The sequence below is a fragment of the Odocoileus virginianus genome, chromosome 21 (genome assembly GCF_023699985.2).
Source record: "Odocoileus virginianus isolate 20LAN1187 ecotype Illinois chromosome 21, Ovbor_1.2, whole genome shotgun sequence".
Taxonomy (NCBI): Eukaryota; Metazoa; Chordata; class Mammalia; order Artiodactyla; family Cervidae; genus Odocoileus; species Odocoileus virginianus.
The window spans coordinates 25,485,768-25,503,542 of NC_069694.1; the positions used below are offsets into that span (position 1 = coordinate 25,485,768).

The 17,775-nt window shown below is 39.7% G+C and overlaps 1 pseudogene; it reads left to right on the forward strand.

The window, feature by feature from the left end:
* The first annotated feature begins 3,638 nt into the window (after positions 1 to 3,638).
* LOC139030215 (ribosomal biogenesis protein LAS1L pseudogene) lies at positions 3,639 to 6,156 on the forward strand (annotated as a pseudogene).
* The last annotated feature ends 11,619 nt before the right edge of the window (positions 6,157 to 17,775 follow it).

Below are 17,775 nucleotides of genomic sequence, written 5' to 3' on the forward strand. Positions count from 1 at the left end.
AAAAATCAAGACTTGGATCCAGTTTTGTCATCTCCTTTTCATTGGCCATGTCTGACATCATTGATTGCTTCAACGCCTCCTAACTGCCCTTTTTATATTTGGCTTTATCAACAGAATTGCAACCCAACACAACAACCTGGGTGGTCTTATAACTTAAACCAGATACTGTCTTTCTTTTGCTCTGAACCCTGCAATGACTGCCCATCTCGCTCAATCTAATACCCCCGATTCTTACAGTAGACTATGAGGTCTTAAAATTTCTGGTTTCTTGTTAGCTTTCTCTCTACTCTTGTTTCTTCTGCTCCCAGCATTCTGATCTTGTTTTGCACACACACCAGGCCCAGGCACCTCCCACCTGGGATCTTTTTTTACAATTGCCTTTACTTGAAAACCTGGCTAGCTGCGATTCACGGGGTCGCAAAGAGTCGGACATGACTGAGCGACTGAACTGAACTGAACTCAACTTACTTGGAAAGTCTTCTCTAAAGTCTCAGTGCAGTTTATCCTTCTTTTTCTATGATTCTTTAATCAAATGTTGTCATTCCAGTGAGGATTTCTCTGACCACTCAAAAATAAACATTGTCACTCTTCACCCCCCATTTCTATTTTTATTCTGAGTCCTTGCTAGCACTAACATATTATATATTTTGTTCTTTAATCTTGTTTATTTTCTGCCTCTCTCAGCTACATCAGCTCCACAAAGATAGGGCTGTTGACTCATATATTTTTCATTGCTTTATCCCTAACACCTTAATCAGTCCCTGGTGCTTGCTGAGTATCCATTAGGTATTTTTAAATCAATGGCTCTCCCTCTTATTCACTCTGCAGATTAAGTCTTGATCGGTACAAAAAAATCTGAGTTTCTGTGCTATATCATCTTTAGTATCTAGTTTAATCACCTGAATTTTAGCAACTAGCTGTGTAAGTTTACACAAGCCCATCAGCTTTCCTCCCTTATTTTGTGATGAGAAAAATCATGCACAAGACACTAGTAACTTTGAAATTTAAGTGAGACACTGTGTGTGAATATTTGTTTGATATAAGTATTCAGGTTACTCTCATCATATAAAGGGCTTCCCTGGTGACTCAGATGGTAAAGAATTAGCCTGCAATGCCGGAGATCTGATTCCAATCCCTGGGTTGGGAAGATTTCTTGGTGAAGGGCATGGCAACCCACTCCAGTGTTTTTGCCTGGAGAATCCTGTGGACAGAGGAGCCCGGTGGGCTATAGTCCATGAGGTCACAAAGAGTCGGACACAGCTAAGTGATTAAGTATAGCACAGCAAAGCATTGTATAAAATATTGCTATGCTATTCATGATAACTTTCTGACACAGTAGTGTGGAAGATTCCCCAAAGCACATTCTGGAGGAACCCATGTAATCATAATACAAGAGTATGTACAAGCTACCCTGGTTATAAAGGGAGATTTCAGGGTGGAAAATAAGTTCAGTGTTTAATATTATGAGCAGCATGGAAAGAGTTTTGAACTTGGATCAGGTTATTTTTTGCTAATCTTTCTCATTTTAATAAATGTGTTTCTTTTCTTTCACCACTTCTCAGTTCCACCTCCTGTAGCACTCAATTACTATTTACTTTTCAAGTTTTCAGCCAGAAATTTAGTTCCTTCACAATGTCCTCCCTATGCTCCACACAGATTATATTGGATCTATTTTTTTACAAGCTGCTATAGGACATCAGACGTTATCATCTTAATATTCCACATATGCAAACAATTATTCAATGTATAGCCTCTCCACTGACAGCATCGTAAGGACAGGACATGAACCATGTTTTTTTCCCCACTTTATTTCCAGCACCTAGACCATATCTGTTATGCATCACATATTTGATATTTTTTGAAAGAATATTTTTTAAATGTAAGTTTGCAGTAATATATCTTAACTTTGAATCCATATAATACAATTCACCTCTCTATAAAGATATTATTTTTTTTACCTTTTGTTAGTTTTTTCTATATATGGTTTATCTTCTAGGTTTTTATTATCTATATACCTTGTCAACTTAATGCTATCCACCATATATTTAGTAAGTAGGTACTACAATAATACTTTGGGGCACATTAAGCACTACATGTTATTTTAAGCTGTTTAATTTTACACATCTTTGGTTTTCTGTTGCATGTAGTAACTCATTCAATATATCTGATACAATCTATGCGTAGGATCTCTGATATTTCTTTCCTTTTCATGAAAGAGGAACCTAAGCTACAGGAAATTCAAATATCTTGCCTCAAGTCACACAGGTGGGATATGGAGAGCCAAAATCTTAATTCACATAACGGATTTTCAGAATTTATATTCTACCAGGAACATAGAAGAGATGAGCAAGAAAGTTCCCCACACACAACTAAGTATTTAGTGGTATGTAAAGAATTAACTTGATAATTTTGATATAATTGTCATTGACAATTAGACTGCACACTTCATATGATAAAAATCTCAGTGCTTAGTAGAGTCTAAAAAAAATAGCAAATAGCTTGCCTGGACTATTCATACTCCTCCCCTCCCAAAATAAAAACTTACAGATATTTCATTAGGCTTTATATTTTTTTTTTTTGCCAAAATCATATGTATTTATATGATTTGTGGAAAAGCAACATATATCACCCTGTCACTTTGTAAAAAAAAAGTACATAGATCATTCAATTCAATTCAGTCTCTCAGTCGTGTCTGACACTGTGACCCCATGGACTGCAGCACGCCAGGCTTTCCTGTCCATCACCAAGTCCCAGAGCTTTCTCAAACTCACGTCTATCCAGTCAGTGATGCCATCCAACCATCTCATCTTGTGTTGTCCCCTTCTTCTCCTCTCATCAATCTTTCCCAGCATCAGGGTCTTTTTCAGTGAATCAGTTCTTCCCATCAGGTGGCCAAAGTATTGGAGCTTCAGCGTCAGCATCAGTCCTTCTAATGAATATTCAGGACTGATTTCATTTAGGATTGACTGGTTTGATCTCCTTGCAGTCCAAGAGATTTTGAGTGGCAGTAAAAAAAATAAAAAAGGACAGGGGGTGATACACTCCCTTTTGAGAAGCCACTTGAAGAAAATAAGTAGTATATTTTCTTTCAGTTTTAAGGAGGTTTAATATTTATCCTGCCTCTTGAGAAACCTGTATGCAGGTCAGGAAGCAACAGTTAGAACTGGACATGGGACAACAGACTGGTTCCAAATAGGAAAAGGAGTAATTCAAGGCTGTATATTGTCACCTTGCTTAACTTATATGCAGAGTACACCATGAGAAACTCTGGGCTGAAAAAAGCACAAGCTGGAATCAAGATTCCCGGGAGAAATATCAGTAACCTCAGATATGCAGATGACACCAGCATTATGGCAGAAAGTGAAGAAGAACTAAAAAGCCTCTTGATGAAGGTGAAAGAAGAGAGTGAAAAAGTTGACTTAAAGCTCAACATTCAGGAAGCTAAGATCATGGCATCTGGTCCCATCACTTCATGGAAAATAGATGAGGAGACAGTGGAAAGTGTCAGACTTTATTTTTGGGGCTCCAAAATCACTGCAGATGGTGATTGCAGCCATGAAATTAAAAGATGCTTACTCCTTGGAAGGAAAGTTATGACCAACCTAGATAGCATATTAAAAAGCAGAGACACGAGTTAGCGTAGCACGTTGAGATGGAGGCTGACCGAGAGATGGAGGCTGATCTTCAGTGCGGCGGCACAAGGCCTAAGCCCGATGTTGAGCCCGTTGACCCCGATGTTGAGCCCGATGTTGAGCCCGATGTCCGTTCGGAATCCGAGATTGAGCCAGGTCTGGGTCCCCGGGGAATGGATCTTGTGTGGAGTGCGTGGTGCGGGAAGTGCGTCAAAGAGAAAGGGTCGTCGCCACTCTGGGCCCAGCGCATCGTGGTCGCCTGGCTCAGCAGGGCCGAGTGGGATCAGGTGATGGTGTATCTGTTCAGTGACGACTATAAATTGCAGCGGTACGCGCTGAACCGCATCACGGTGTGGAGGAGCAGGTTAGGCAACGAACTCCCCCTGGCAGTGGCTTCTACTGCTGACCTGGTACGCTGTAAGCTCATGGATGTAACTGGTGGCTTGGGCACTGATGAACTTAGACTGCTCTATGGCATGGCATTGGTCAGGTTTGTGAACCTTATCTCGGAGAGGAAGACAAAGTTTGCCAAGCTCCCTCTCAAATTCCTGGCTCAGGAGGTGAACATTCCGGATTGGATTGTTGAACTTCGCCATGAGTTAACCTACAAGAAAATGCCCCATATAAATGACTGCCGTAGGAGCTGTTATTTTGTCCTGGATTGGCTCCAGAACACCTATTGGTGCCGCCAAATGGAGAACAGCCTGAGAGAGACCTGGGAGTTGGAGGAGGAGAGGGAAGAGACAGATGAAGAAGACCAAAAGGAAGATAAGAAAATTGTTGTTGATGACATCAAAGAACAGAATCCAGAGCCTAAGGATGAGGAGAAAGGTGTAGAGCTGAATGTCAAGGCTGATGGAGACCGCGAAGGCAACAAAGACAGCAAAGAGGTTGATCCGCTTTTACAAAAGGCTCAGAGACATAAACAGTTGTATGAAAGAGCCCGAGAACTGCTGATATCCTATGAAGAGGAGCAGTTTAAGGTGCTGGAGAAATATAGGCATTTACCTCAGGCCATTAAAGCGTGGAATAACCTGTCCCCACCTGTAGAATGCATCCTGGCAGAGCTCAAGGGCATTACATTCGAGAACAGGAAGGCTGTGCTAGATGCTTTTCTGGATGACGGCTTTCTCATCCCCACATTTGAACAGTTGGCAGCTTTGCAGATAGAATATGAAGAAAACATGGACTTGGATGACGTCGTGGTGCCAAAGCCGTTCTCTCAATTCTGGCAGCCCCTGCTTAGGGGCCTACACTCCCAGACCTTCATGCAGGCCCTGTTGGAGAGGATGTTCTCTGAGCTGTCAGCCTTGGGGAATACTGGGATCCGGTCCACCTACATCCTCAGATGGACCACTGAACTGATTGTGGCTAACACCAAAACTGGACGGAATGCCCGCCGGTTTTCTGCCAGCCAGTGGGAAGCGAGAAAGAACTGGAGGCTCTTCAACTGCCCTGCCTCCCTTGACTGGCCCCAGGTGGTTGAGTCCTGTTTGGGCTCACCTTGCTGGGCCAGCCCCCAACTTCTTCAGCTCATCTTCAAAGCCATGGGGCAGTTCCTGCCAGACAAGGAGCAGGAGAAGCTGCTACACATCTGTTCCATTTATACCCAGAGTGGAGAAATCCCGGTGCAGGAAGGTTCAGAGGTTTCCCCCATTGGGAAGTCTCCATACACAGTGGACAACCTTTATTTGATCCTCAAACCAGGAGGCTCAAGCTCTGGGCCTGAAGGAGAAGCCCAGCCACAGGAGGAGCAGGGCAGCCTGAATGATGTCAAGGAAAATGAGAAGGAGAACAAAGAAGCCATGGAAGACCAGGTAGAAGAGGATGAAGAAGAGGAAGAGGAAAATCATCACCAGAAGTGGGAAGAAGAGGAGGAAGATGATGGTGACGATGACAACAATGACGGTGATGAAGATGAGGAGGAAGACAGGATGGAGGTGGTACCTTTCTCTACAGAGGAAGAGTCCCCCACTGCTGAGAATGCCAGGCTCCTAGCCCAGAAAAGAGGAGCTTTGCAGGATTCTGCATGGCAAGTTAGCTCAGAAGATGTACGATGGGACACTTTCCCCTTAGGTCGAATGCCAGGTCAAACCGAGGACCCAGCAGAGCTTATGCTGGAGAATTATGACACCATGTATCTTTTGGATCAGCCTGTGTTAGAGCAGCGGCTGGAACCCCCAGCATGCAAGACTGGCACCCTAGGCCTGAGCTGCAGCAGTGGCAGCAATGACAGTGGCAACTTGAACCAACTTCTCTGGAGCCAGGATGAGCTTCATATGCTCAAAGCTGGCGTACAGCTCTTCTGATGACTGCCCTGGTATAGGTGTTCATTAAGTGTTAGTGGGGCAATAGCCTACCCTCCTTTGCCTCCCCCAGTGTACCTACCAAATGCTCCAGAAAACAACCTGGCAGATAGCCTGCATCAACCATATCAGCTCAGCTTTTCCATCATAGTAGAATTTTGAATATATGTTGTTTTGTTTTATTTTGAAAAACAATAAACAGGCCACTGTTGTTTTGATGTTTTGTGAGAAAAAAAAAAATAAATAAAAAGCAGAGACATTACTTTGCCAATAAATGTCCATCTAGTCAAGGCTATGGTTTTTCCAGTGGTCATGTATGGATGTGAGAGTTGGACTGTGAGGAAAGCTGAGTGCTGAAAAATTGATGCTTTTGAACTGTGGTGTTGGAGAAGACTCTTGAGAGTCCCTTGGACAGCAAGGAGATCCAACCAGTCCATCCTAAAGGAGATCAGTCCTGGGTGTTCATTGGAAGGACTGATGCTGAAGCTGAAACTCCAATTCTTTGGCCACCTCATGCGAAGAGTTGACTCACTGGAAAAGACCCTGATGCTGGGAGGGATTGGGGGCAGGAGGAGAAGGGGACGACAGAGGATGAGATGGCTGGATGGCATCACTGACTCCATGGACATGAGTTTGAGTAAACTCCGGGAGTTGGAGATGGACAGGGAGGCCTGGTGTGCTGTGATTCATGGGGTCACAAAGAGTCAGACATGACTGAGCGACTGAACTGAATATTTATCCAGAGTGATCTGCCAGCTTTTTGTCCTCCTGCTATTTCTATCCTCTCCTTCCATGTTCTACAGCAGCAGAGAGGAGAATGGAAGTTACTATAATGCATTTGTCCTTGAGAGTGCTACAGTACTCTTTGCTACTGATATTATGGCCAGGGGCTGAACTTCCTGGTTGTGAATTGGGTTCTTCAGTTTAATTGTCCATAAGATGCCAACACAAAATTTCCAGCTACAAAGAGAATGGTGACACTTTATTAATTTTGCTTCCCTCAGATGGAAAAGAGAGGATACAGCAGCTTCTCTAGAAGAAAGTGCCTGTGAAAAAAATCAAAATAAATCTAGAAAATATTTATACACATCTAGAAGAAAATCGGAATTTTTTTAGTCCAAAATCAATATTCAAAAGAAAGAGGTCAAAGGTGATTTGTCCTCTATATACATTCAGCATGGGCTTCTCTGGTGGTTCAAAATCTGCTTGAAATGCAGGTAGACCCAGGTTTGGTCCCTGGGTAGGGAAGATCCCCTGGAGAAGGAAATGACTACCCACCCCAATATTGTTGCCTCAAGAATCACATGGACAGAGGAGCCTGGCAGGCTACTGTCCATGAGGTTGCAAAGAGTCAGACATGACTGAGCAACTAGCGCTTTCACTGCATTCAGTATATATGATAAAGGATAAAAAGTATTTGGTGTTGGCAAGTTACCTATCCTGAATGTGCCTTGTCTGTTAGTCTTGTTGTAAGTAAGATTTCTTCAGAAGATGCAGAAACAACCTACTAAAGAATTGGTAGTGAGTCAAGTCAATAAAATAATTGAGTCAAGGACTCCTCTCTCACCAGTGATGAGGTGGAAAAATTTAGAGCCTACTTCAGCAAGAAAAGGTCCATCTTTCAGAAAAGTTGGAAAAGACCAGAAGCGACAGAGGACAGACTGGCTAGTGGTATTAGTAATGAAGAAGAAAAGGAAGGGAGATGAATAAAAAAGGAAAGAGAAATTGGGAAAAGCAAAGGGATCTCAATGTCAGTAGGTCTCTAACACTGTTGAAGTACAGAAGATCAAGGACATTTCTTTGTAGTTCTTGGATGGAAATGATGGGATAAAGCTGGACTTGATCGATTTCTTTAAAGTAAAATGTGCTTGGGTTGGACTCAGAGGTAAAAAAAAAACATTTTGGAAGAAAGAGCCTTCTGACTCCAGCGTCAAAAAAAAAAAAAAAAAAAAAAAGACCAGGGTCACAGAAGCAAAAAAAGCATGGAAGAGAAATATATGTGTTTGATATGTATGATTTTATATATCACATTTATTGAATAAATATATACACATATGTATACATTTAGTATTCCCATTGCATATATAATGCTTTCAAGAATTTTTTAAGTCAAAAAATTAATTATTTATTCAATCCACATCTACTTACATTACTTTCCTAGGGAACTTTATCTGTATAAATGACTTAGCTCACAATAGCTTCTTAGCTTCAGTGTAGTTACTGTGTGGAGTGTCTGCAAATATCTCAAGGGAGTTGTTAAATTTCTATAATCAAAAACGTAAATGCAGCATGAAGAGTACACATTTCATAGAAATATGGAGCTGGAAAGAACCTGAATACATAGGTGGTCTCTTTCTGGCTGAGAGAATAGTGGCGCAGAAAGGTTAAGTGACCTCGCCAACATCACACAGAGTCTGATTCCCAAAGGAGTGCTCAGACCGTGTTACTTCTCCATGAATTCTCCTGTGAATCATTTTATGGCTTGAAGACTCCCTATGCAATAAAAGTTTATTGGCCATGTGTCAGGAACTTTGCTAGGTGCTGGAGTTACAACAGTTTATGAGACGTAGCCTGTGCCCTAAAGGACATCACAGTCTAATGGTAAAGGTAGGCACAAAACCTGCTATAGGATGTAATAAGTAAAAGGCATACAGAAAGGGGACAAATAATATAGCCTTTAGAGTTCAGAGCAAAGGCATTGGAAAGAAAGACCTTTAATCTGAGTCTTAAAGGATAAGTAGGGGTAGAAGATTTCCAATTAGGCTGGGAGAGTGGAGGCACGGGAGGCTTATGCATATGAAGAGGTCCAGCTAGGCAAAGATAAACATAAACAAAAGGAATGTGCTAGAGTAGGAGTGGGACTGAGGTATGGAGAATTGCTTATACGTATATGCAACTTATTGTTGTTGGAGTATGAAAGGTCTAAAGAAAGATAGCAGGAAGTAAATCTGCATGAGTAAATCCAAATCCTACAGTGCCTGGTAACCATATTTAGGAAATGTGAAATAACTCTAGAATTTTTGATAGGAGTGCCACAGTAGGGATTGTCCTGATGAAATCCTGGAATCAGCATAATCCAAAAAGTGAAAAATGAAGCAGAGAGATTACCTAGTGAATTAGTGTAATAATCCAGTTTTGAGATTTGGGGGAGATGACTAATGTAGAAAGACTTAAATGAAAGCAGCTGAGTTACAGATAGATTAATAGATTCTTTACCAACTGAACTATCAGGGAAGCCCTAGATAGATAGATACAAATGGATACAAATACACAAATGATATAAAATATGTATTTACTTTATATGCATATATATATATATATATATATATACATTTGATGTAAAATATTTAGAATTGGTAAATGATTGAAAGTGGTTGCTGAAGGTAAAAAAAAAGTGAAGATGACACCAAAGTTCTTAAGAGATGATTTAAAGTTGACCAATTCAAATGTTACAGAATCAGCTTGAGATTTAACTGGTACAAAGAGATTGAATATATACAGTTTGGAGCATATTCAGGTGAAGGGGTTCAGCAGAATTTAAATGTGGAGGTTACTTGATCAATCTAGATGAGTATGATTAGCATGAGAACAAACAATTGGATGCCCTTGTGATGGGAAAACATATGAGTAAGAAGGGCCTAATTGATAGAAGAAAGAGTGAGTGGCTAAGATAGAAAAGGTGTCTTCAAAGCTATAAAGAGAATCAGGAGAGAATAATGTTACAGAATTAAAGAGAAACAGCATTTCAAGATGGAAAGAGTTGTTAATTAAACACAGAATAAAGGTTAAGGAAGAAAATAGAAGAAAATTTTCATTAAATTTGAGAATTGATGTTATAGGTATCATATTTTTCAGCAATTTAAATAAATTCTTATGATTTATTGTGGAGGGAGTGGGAGGTAAAAAAACAGAGACTATAAATGATTTTTTTGAAGTCATGGATTGGAAAGGCTTGGAAAGGAAAAGAACTTGGGAGTCATGTGATTCAAGGATGAGATAACGTAGGCTAGTAAGTATTTATCAAGACTGTCTTGAAGAGAGAAGTGGTTGAAGATAAAAAGGTAGATGATGCAACACTGACAGTACAAGAAACCGAAGGAGTCAGGGGTTAATGAGGTCAAAGGCGCAGACAGAGGCAGAGGTCCCCAAAGAAGAGGAGGAGGAAGCTCGTCTTCTGGAATTACAGAAAAGAAAGTAAGTATAGGAAGTAATGAAACTAAGGAGCAAGCAGACAGAGGTGAGGGAAGTTGAGAGTGATCACACATAATAACTATTTTCCATGCAAACTAAGGAACTGTCTAGTTACTATCTGTGACACTGATTTAATAAGGCTGAGCTTTTTAAGAAAGGAGAGATAAACGGCAAAAATATTAGTGGCTTTAGTACTTTAATTAGGGAGTTTAGTAAATGTGAAGGTGTGAGATTCTTGGAAGGACAAGATTTGGTGGTCAGAGTAATGCTGTTTAATTTTATGGTTTCTTTTGTGGTGTGCTGCCTAACCAAAAAAAAAGTTTCATGAAACAATGTAGGAAGGAAAATAATGAAGCAGAGTACAGATGAAGCCAGTAAATGGAGGAAGCCCAGGAATTTGGGACCTGGTTAGTTGGATGGATTTTGTTCATGATTTCTGTGAAAACATCTAGGATAAAGAATGAAAATCTAAACCAAGCACAGAATCCTTTAGTACGAGTTTTGTGTGGAAAGAGACACATAATCGGAATAGTAGAAGCCACGTGGACTATCCACGATGAGTTTGGTGAGATGAACATTCTCCATTGCTGAGTCCTATAGAGGAAATGATGCCCTTAAGCATAGACAGGGTTACCGCTGCTGCTAAGTCACTTCAGTCGTGCCCGACTCTGTGCGACCCCGTCCCTGGGATTCTCCATGCAAGAACACTGGAGTGGGTTGCTGTTTCCTTCTCCAATGCATAAAAGTGAAAAGTGAAAGTGAAGTCGCTCAGTCATATCTGACTCTTCGCGACCCCATGGACTGCAGCCTACCAGGCTCCTCCGTCCATGGGATTTTCCAGGCAAGAGTACTGGAGTGGGCTGCCATTGCCTTCTCAGGGTTAAGAGAATGCAAAGTAACAGAGAAAAAAGTCCATAAAGAGGATGAGGAAATAGGTAGATAAAGCCTCTTTTTCCAGGGGGGAAAAAAAAAAAAAACAATTGGAAGGATTTGGAAATGAAGTCAGAATCAAAAGGAATCACGTTGCAGGAAATATATAGCAAAAAAAAAAAAAAAGAAAGAATGAGGAAAGTCTTAAGAGGAATGACAACTATTTTTGGTTACTCCAAAGAAGGAGAATAAACCCAAATTCTGATCTGGTTGCCATCCTAGTGATGTCATGCATGCACCAAGAAGTTATGAAATAATATTAGTCACCCAGAGACTTCCAGGGAGGATGGGGTGAGCTCTTAAAATGGTGCAAGAAGGGCTTGAGAGAACAAAGAAATAAGACTAACTTGGGGTTTTTGGATTGTTACAGAAAGAGGCTGAGAAGCTGTGTGCACTAGCTGGAGATTGTAGGGTTTGATCTTCCCATTGGAATCAAAAGAGAAAGTAAGTGGGTTTCTCATCAGATTTTTTAGATGTGGGGTATAAGGGGAAGGTAGTAGTGGAGCTTGAAAGATGTCAACAATCAAATATTAAATAGGGAGTCAGACACTTTGCAAGATGATTGCCTTTCCTTCAGTGATCAAGGATTATATGGATAAGACACATGGTTAGAAATGCCAGAGTTAAAGTGTGTATGTTCAATAAGCTTAAAATATTCACACATAGATTCCAGTGACCATGAGCATCAAAAATAGGAAATTTAAGTGGCAGAGAGTAAGTATAGGACTCAAGAAAAGATTTCCATCCAAAATGGGCAGTGGAACTTTGAATCCAGAAACAAAAGCCTGAATGTACAAATCCAGCCAAAAGAAGAGACATAAGAACCAGATGTCAAAGCTGCTGCTGATCAGAAGTTCGCAAGTGTTCAGGAATTTGGCTGGACTAAGTTGCAGGTGAAGGTTATTATTGACTGCAGCTGGGAGGTGCCAGGATCATGTCAAGCTTTTTAAGATTTTATATACTTGTTAGTAGAAAGGAAAATGATTCCTCTGAATCAATAAATGGCACTTCTTGCATGAAGGAGACAACCAAGAACCAAGGCTATGGTTGGAAAGAAGCCTAGAATTATCAAACTTCAAAATTTAAGACATCATGACAAGCTTCTAAACTCACATGTTTTATCTTCTTGGTTAATTCAAAGAGGAAAGGAATATATTTTTCAGCTCTAGGTCAAGTAGGCTGCCTGACAAGACTTGAGAAGAGGATAAAAATTCTTACTGGTTTTTGTGAAGAGACTGTCTGGAAACAATTGAAATTCTGCTATTCGAAGAGATCTGAGATAGTAACATGAGTGGAGTTTAGTTTTATATTAAATTCGTTACTTCTTTTTTTCAGAAGCCAACCTGATCCATTAAATTATTGTTTTCATTTAGCAATTCTCCATCTTAGTTGAAATCCTGAAACATAGGGATGTTTTCCAAATATATTTGTGGTATAATTGAAAAGAATCCCCCACCAGTAACTCACTGTCAAAAATATCATCACTGAAACTGCTAAGTGTTTTACACAGTCTTGAAATCCAAGCAGTTTATTCAAGACCCCATTATAAACATTAGTATTTCAAATATTTCAGATTTAAACAGGTCCTTCTTGACAGTAAATCTAACAATATTTCTATATTTTGAAGCAAAAATGAATGATAGCTAGGATGGCTTTTCAATAATGAAGCACCACTGTTGTAACAGAAGGAAGAAGGGTTTGAAAATAAGGCTAAATTTTCTGGAAGCTAAATAATAAATAAACTCACTTATTGTCTCTGAACATTCAAGGACAGAAATGTCAAGAGAACATATTGTTCAAAATGGGATGTTTTGAAATTCTTTTCTTTCATCACGGTGGTTAAAATCATAAGATATAAGAACCAGAAAGGTTGAGTTCAAATCCTGGTTCTGACACTTAAAAGATCTGTCTGTCTCATCCGTGAAAATGTTAGGAAGAAAAATCAATAATAATACTTGCTTTATAGGGTTTTTGAAAGGTTAAAGGTCAGTATTCATGACATGCTGAGGGCAGGGATCAGATTAGAGCATGGTACAGAAAGAGTTAGATAAATATGAGGTATTATTATTTTGGGGAGTTGCTTCCGATAATCAGTTCTCTTAACTTTTTGTCTGAGACTGATCTTTAGAGTTTCAGACTTTTCATTGTTTACTCAAGTGCTGAAACCGAGGCAAATGGTATACTGTAAGTACAATAAATCCTCTCAATTGTTGCCATGTTACTGTAGTTTTAATTATTCAGATAATTCTCCAAATTGGCTCAAATTCTCCATTAACTTTGCCATTATCACCTAATTTGATAATTAATTCTTGACAGAATTTTGTTCCCGATGCTATTTGCCTTCTCAAACAGTCAGGAATTGGAAAGCAACAATATAATTGCCTTGGCAGTGTTTTCCTTAGTTTCACAAATCTTGTTTTGGATATATTCTAGGAACAAGGATCCAAGATTTGTAGAATCAAAATCCCATCTTGGCAGTAATAGCGTTTGACTTTGCACAGATTGTTAAAGAGGTAAGGTGTTTTGCTCAGCAGGTGAGAAAATTATTTCTGTTAGCCATTACGGCTGTCATAATTTGGGGAAGCAATTCAGAAAACTCCTTTCATAATACTTAAAAGGTTTCCTTGACATTCACTGAAAGAATCAGCAGTGAGGGGGGAGGGGTGGCACTAGTGAAATTAATTTAGTCAAAGCAAAACAATTAGCAATATAATCATTTCAGAGAAACATTACTTGTTTATTTGGTTATTAATTCAACAAAAATTTATAGAGTGATTTCTATGTGTTTCACTGTTTTAATCTTGCAATAAAATGATGAATAAAATGTGGGCCTGATATGCATATGCCATAGAAAATAGATTTAAAAAATGCTGTTTTGAATATTAATTCTAAATCTACAGTCTATTACTATAATTGAGAAAGCATCACTTCCCTTGATGTCAGTTCTAATCAGCCCCAAATATTTTCTGTATGTAATAAGATACATTTATTTATTAGATTCTAAACTCAATAATTTAGAAATAAAAATGATTCTAGGAAAAATTTCCTTGGCCATTGGATATATTTCTATGGTCACTTGTTCATTCTCGATGTCACATGTTAAGAGAGACAATTACTCTCATTTTACTCAGTGGTTCATAACTATTCTAGACTGAAAGCTACTACAGGGACTGTTTCTTATTAGTCTTTATATTCCCTGTGCTTAGAATAATATCTAGAAGAGTGGTTCTTCACTCTGGTGTGTATCATCATCTCATATTCTATATAGCTTTAATAATATGATTCCTGTTACTCCAGGTGTTTCTTGACTTCCTACTTTTGCATTCCAGTCCCCTATAATAAAAAGGACATCTTTTTTCAGTGTTAGCTCTAAAAGGTCTTGTAGGCCTTCATGGAACCATTCAACTTTGGCTACTTCAGCATTACTGCTCGGGGCATAGACTTGGATTGCTGTGATATTGAATGACTTGCCTTGAAAACGAACAGAGATCATTCTGTCGTTTTTGAGATTGTATCCTAGTACTACATTTCAGAGTCTTTTGTTGACTATGATGGCTACTCCATTTCTTCTAAGGGATTCTTGCCCACAGTAGTAGATACAAATGGTCATCTGAGTTAAATTCACCTATTCCAGACCATTTTAGTTTGCTGATTCCTAGAATGTTGATGTTCACTCTTGCCATCTGTTTAGCCACTTCTAATTTACCTTGATTCACGGACCTAACATTCCAGATTCCTGTGCAATATTGCTCATTACAGCATTGGACCTTGCTTCTATCACCAGTCACATCCACAACTGGGTGTTGTTTTTGCTTTGGCTCCATCCCTTCATTCTTTCTGGAATTATTTCTCCATTGATCTCCAGTAGCATACTGGTCACTTACAGACCTGGGGAGTTCATCCTTCAGTGTCCTACTTTTTGCCTTTTCATCCTGTTCAAAGGGGTTTTCAAGGCAAGAATACTGAAGTGGTTTGCCATTCTCTTCTCCAGTGGACCACATTCTGTCAGACCTCTCCACCATGACCAGTAGAAGTGAGAAATAGATTTAAGGGGCTAGATCTGATAGACAGACCACCTGATGAACTATGGATGGAGGTTCGTGACATTGTACAGGAGACAGGGATCAAGACCATCCACAAGAAAAAGAAATGCAAAAAGGCAAAATGGTTGTCTGAAGAGGCCTTACAAATAGCTGTGAAAAGAGAAAAGTGAAACGCAAAGGAGAAAAGGAAAGATATTCCCATTTGAATGCAGAGTTCCAAAGAATAGCAAGGAGAGTTAAGAAAACCTTCCTCAGTGATCAGTGCAAAGAAATAGAGGAAAACAGTAGAATGGGAAAGATTAGAGCTCTCTTCAAAAAGTGAGAGATACCAAGGGACTATTTCATGCAAAGATGGGCACAATAAAGGACAGAAATGGTATGGACCTAACAGAAGCAGAAGATATTAAGAAGAGGTGACAAGAATACACAGAAGAACTGTACAAAATAGATCTTCACAACCTACTTAATCATGATGGTGTCATCATTCACCTAGAGTCAGACATCCTGGAATTTGAAGTAAAGTGGGCCTTAGGAAGAATCACTATGAACAAAGCTAGTGGAGGTGATGGAATTCCAGCTAAGCTATTTCAAATCCTAAAAGATGATGCTGTGAAAGTGCTGCCTTCATTATGCCAGCAAATTTGGAAAACTCAGCAGTGGCCACAGAACTGGAAAAGGTCAGTTTTCATTCCAATCCCAAAGAAAGGCAATGCCAAAGAATGCTCAAACTACTGCACAATTGCACTCATCTCACACAGTAGTAAAGTAATGCTCAAAATTCTCCAAGCCAGACTTCAGCAATATGTGAACCGTGAACTTCCAGATGTTTAAGCCGGTTTTAGAAAAGGCAGAGGAACCAGAGATCAAATTGCCAACATCCATTGAATCATCAAAAAAGAAAGAGAGTTCCAGAAAAACATCTACTTCTGCTTTATTGACTATGCCAAAGCCTTTGACTTGTGGATCACAATAAACTGTGGAAAATTCTGAAAGTGATGGGAATAGTAGACCACCTGGCCCGCCTCTTGAGAAACCTGTATGCATGTCAGGAAGCAACATTTAGAACTGGACATGGAACAACAGACTGGTTCCAAACAGGAAAAGGAGTACATAAAGGCTGCATATTGTTACCCTGCTTATTTAACTTATATGCAGAGTACATCATGAGAAACGCTGGGCTGGATAAAGCACAAGCTGGAATAAAAATTGCTGGGAGAAGTATCAATAACCTTAGATATACAGATGACACCACCCTTATGGCAGAAAGTGAAGAAGAAATAAAAAGCCTCTTGATGAAAGTGAAAGAAGAGAGTGAAAAAGTTGGCTTAAAGCTCAACATTCAGAAGACTAAGATCATGGCATCCAGTCCCATCACTTCATGGCAAATAGATGGGGAAACAGTGGAAACAGTGGCTGAGTTTATTTTGGGGGGCTTCAAAATCACTGCAGATGGTGATTGCACCATGAAATTAAAAGAAGCTTACTCCTTGGAAGGAAAGTTATGACCAACCTAGACAGCATATTAAAAAGCAGAAACTTTACTTTGCCAACAAAGGTCTGTCTAGTCAAGGCTATGGTTTTTCCAGTGGTCATGTATGGATGTGAGAGTTGGACTATAAAGAAAGCTGAGCCCCAAAGAATTGATGCTTTTGAACTGTGGTGTTGGAGAAGACTCTTGAGAGTCCCTTGGACTGTAAGGAGATCCAACCAGTCCATCTTAAAGGAGACCAGTCCTGGGTGTTCATTGGAAGGACTGATATTGAAGCTGAAGCTCCAATACTTTGGCCACCTGAAGCGAAGGGCTGACTCACTTGAAAAACTCTGATGCTGGGAAAGATTGAGGGCAGGAGGAAAAGGGGACGACAGATGATGAGATGGTTGAATGGCATCACTGACTCAATGGACATGGGTTTGGGTGAACTCTGGGAGTTGGTGATGGACAGGGAGGCCTGGCGTGCTGCAGTTCAAGGGGTTGCAAAGAGTCAGACACGACTGAGCGACTGAACTGAACTGAACTGAACAGAACATTTGGTCTGAATCCACTGCAGGTTTACTGCAGAATCCGGTGGTCAGAATCCACTGCAGGTGAAGAATCTTCAAGGGTGTAGATTTATCTGTTTTGAAAATAGTCTAAAGAGATTTCAGAGCCTCCATTAGGGTTGAGAATTGAGTCACACTAGTACATAACTATTGGTTCAATGAATAAGCGAGTAAATGAATGTGAATGAATGAATAAAAGCTAGCATCATAAATTTATATAGAAATTAACATATTACCTAAATTTGTGAAACCAAATTTAAAGCTTTGTTACAATAAAACTGAAACAGTAATTCAAATTAAGATACTTTCATGCCAAACTTTCATTCTCAATTATCCAATTTGTCAGTATTATCATCTTTCCCTATATTTCTGTATATCCAAAGAGGAAAGTATAAACTTTAGAGAATAGGAAGATTTCTCTAAGCTGACTCACAAGTTAGAGGAAAGGTTACAAGATGTGAGTTAGCTGTTGATTTTCAGGCAAACAGGATGAGTGAGAAAAAAAAAGTATCACTGAAAGGCCTGAGATTGAAGGCAGTATTATCCCAGAAGTTAGAGATGGTGAGAGTAAAGAGCACCTGGTGTTTAGTTAGCAGTCCATAAGTTACAAGGAAAAGTAATGATTTGAAACAA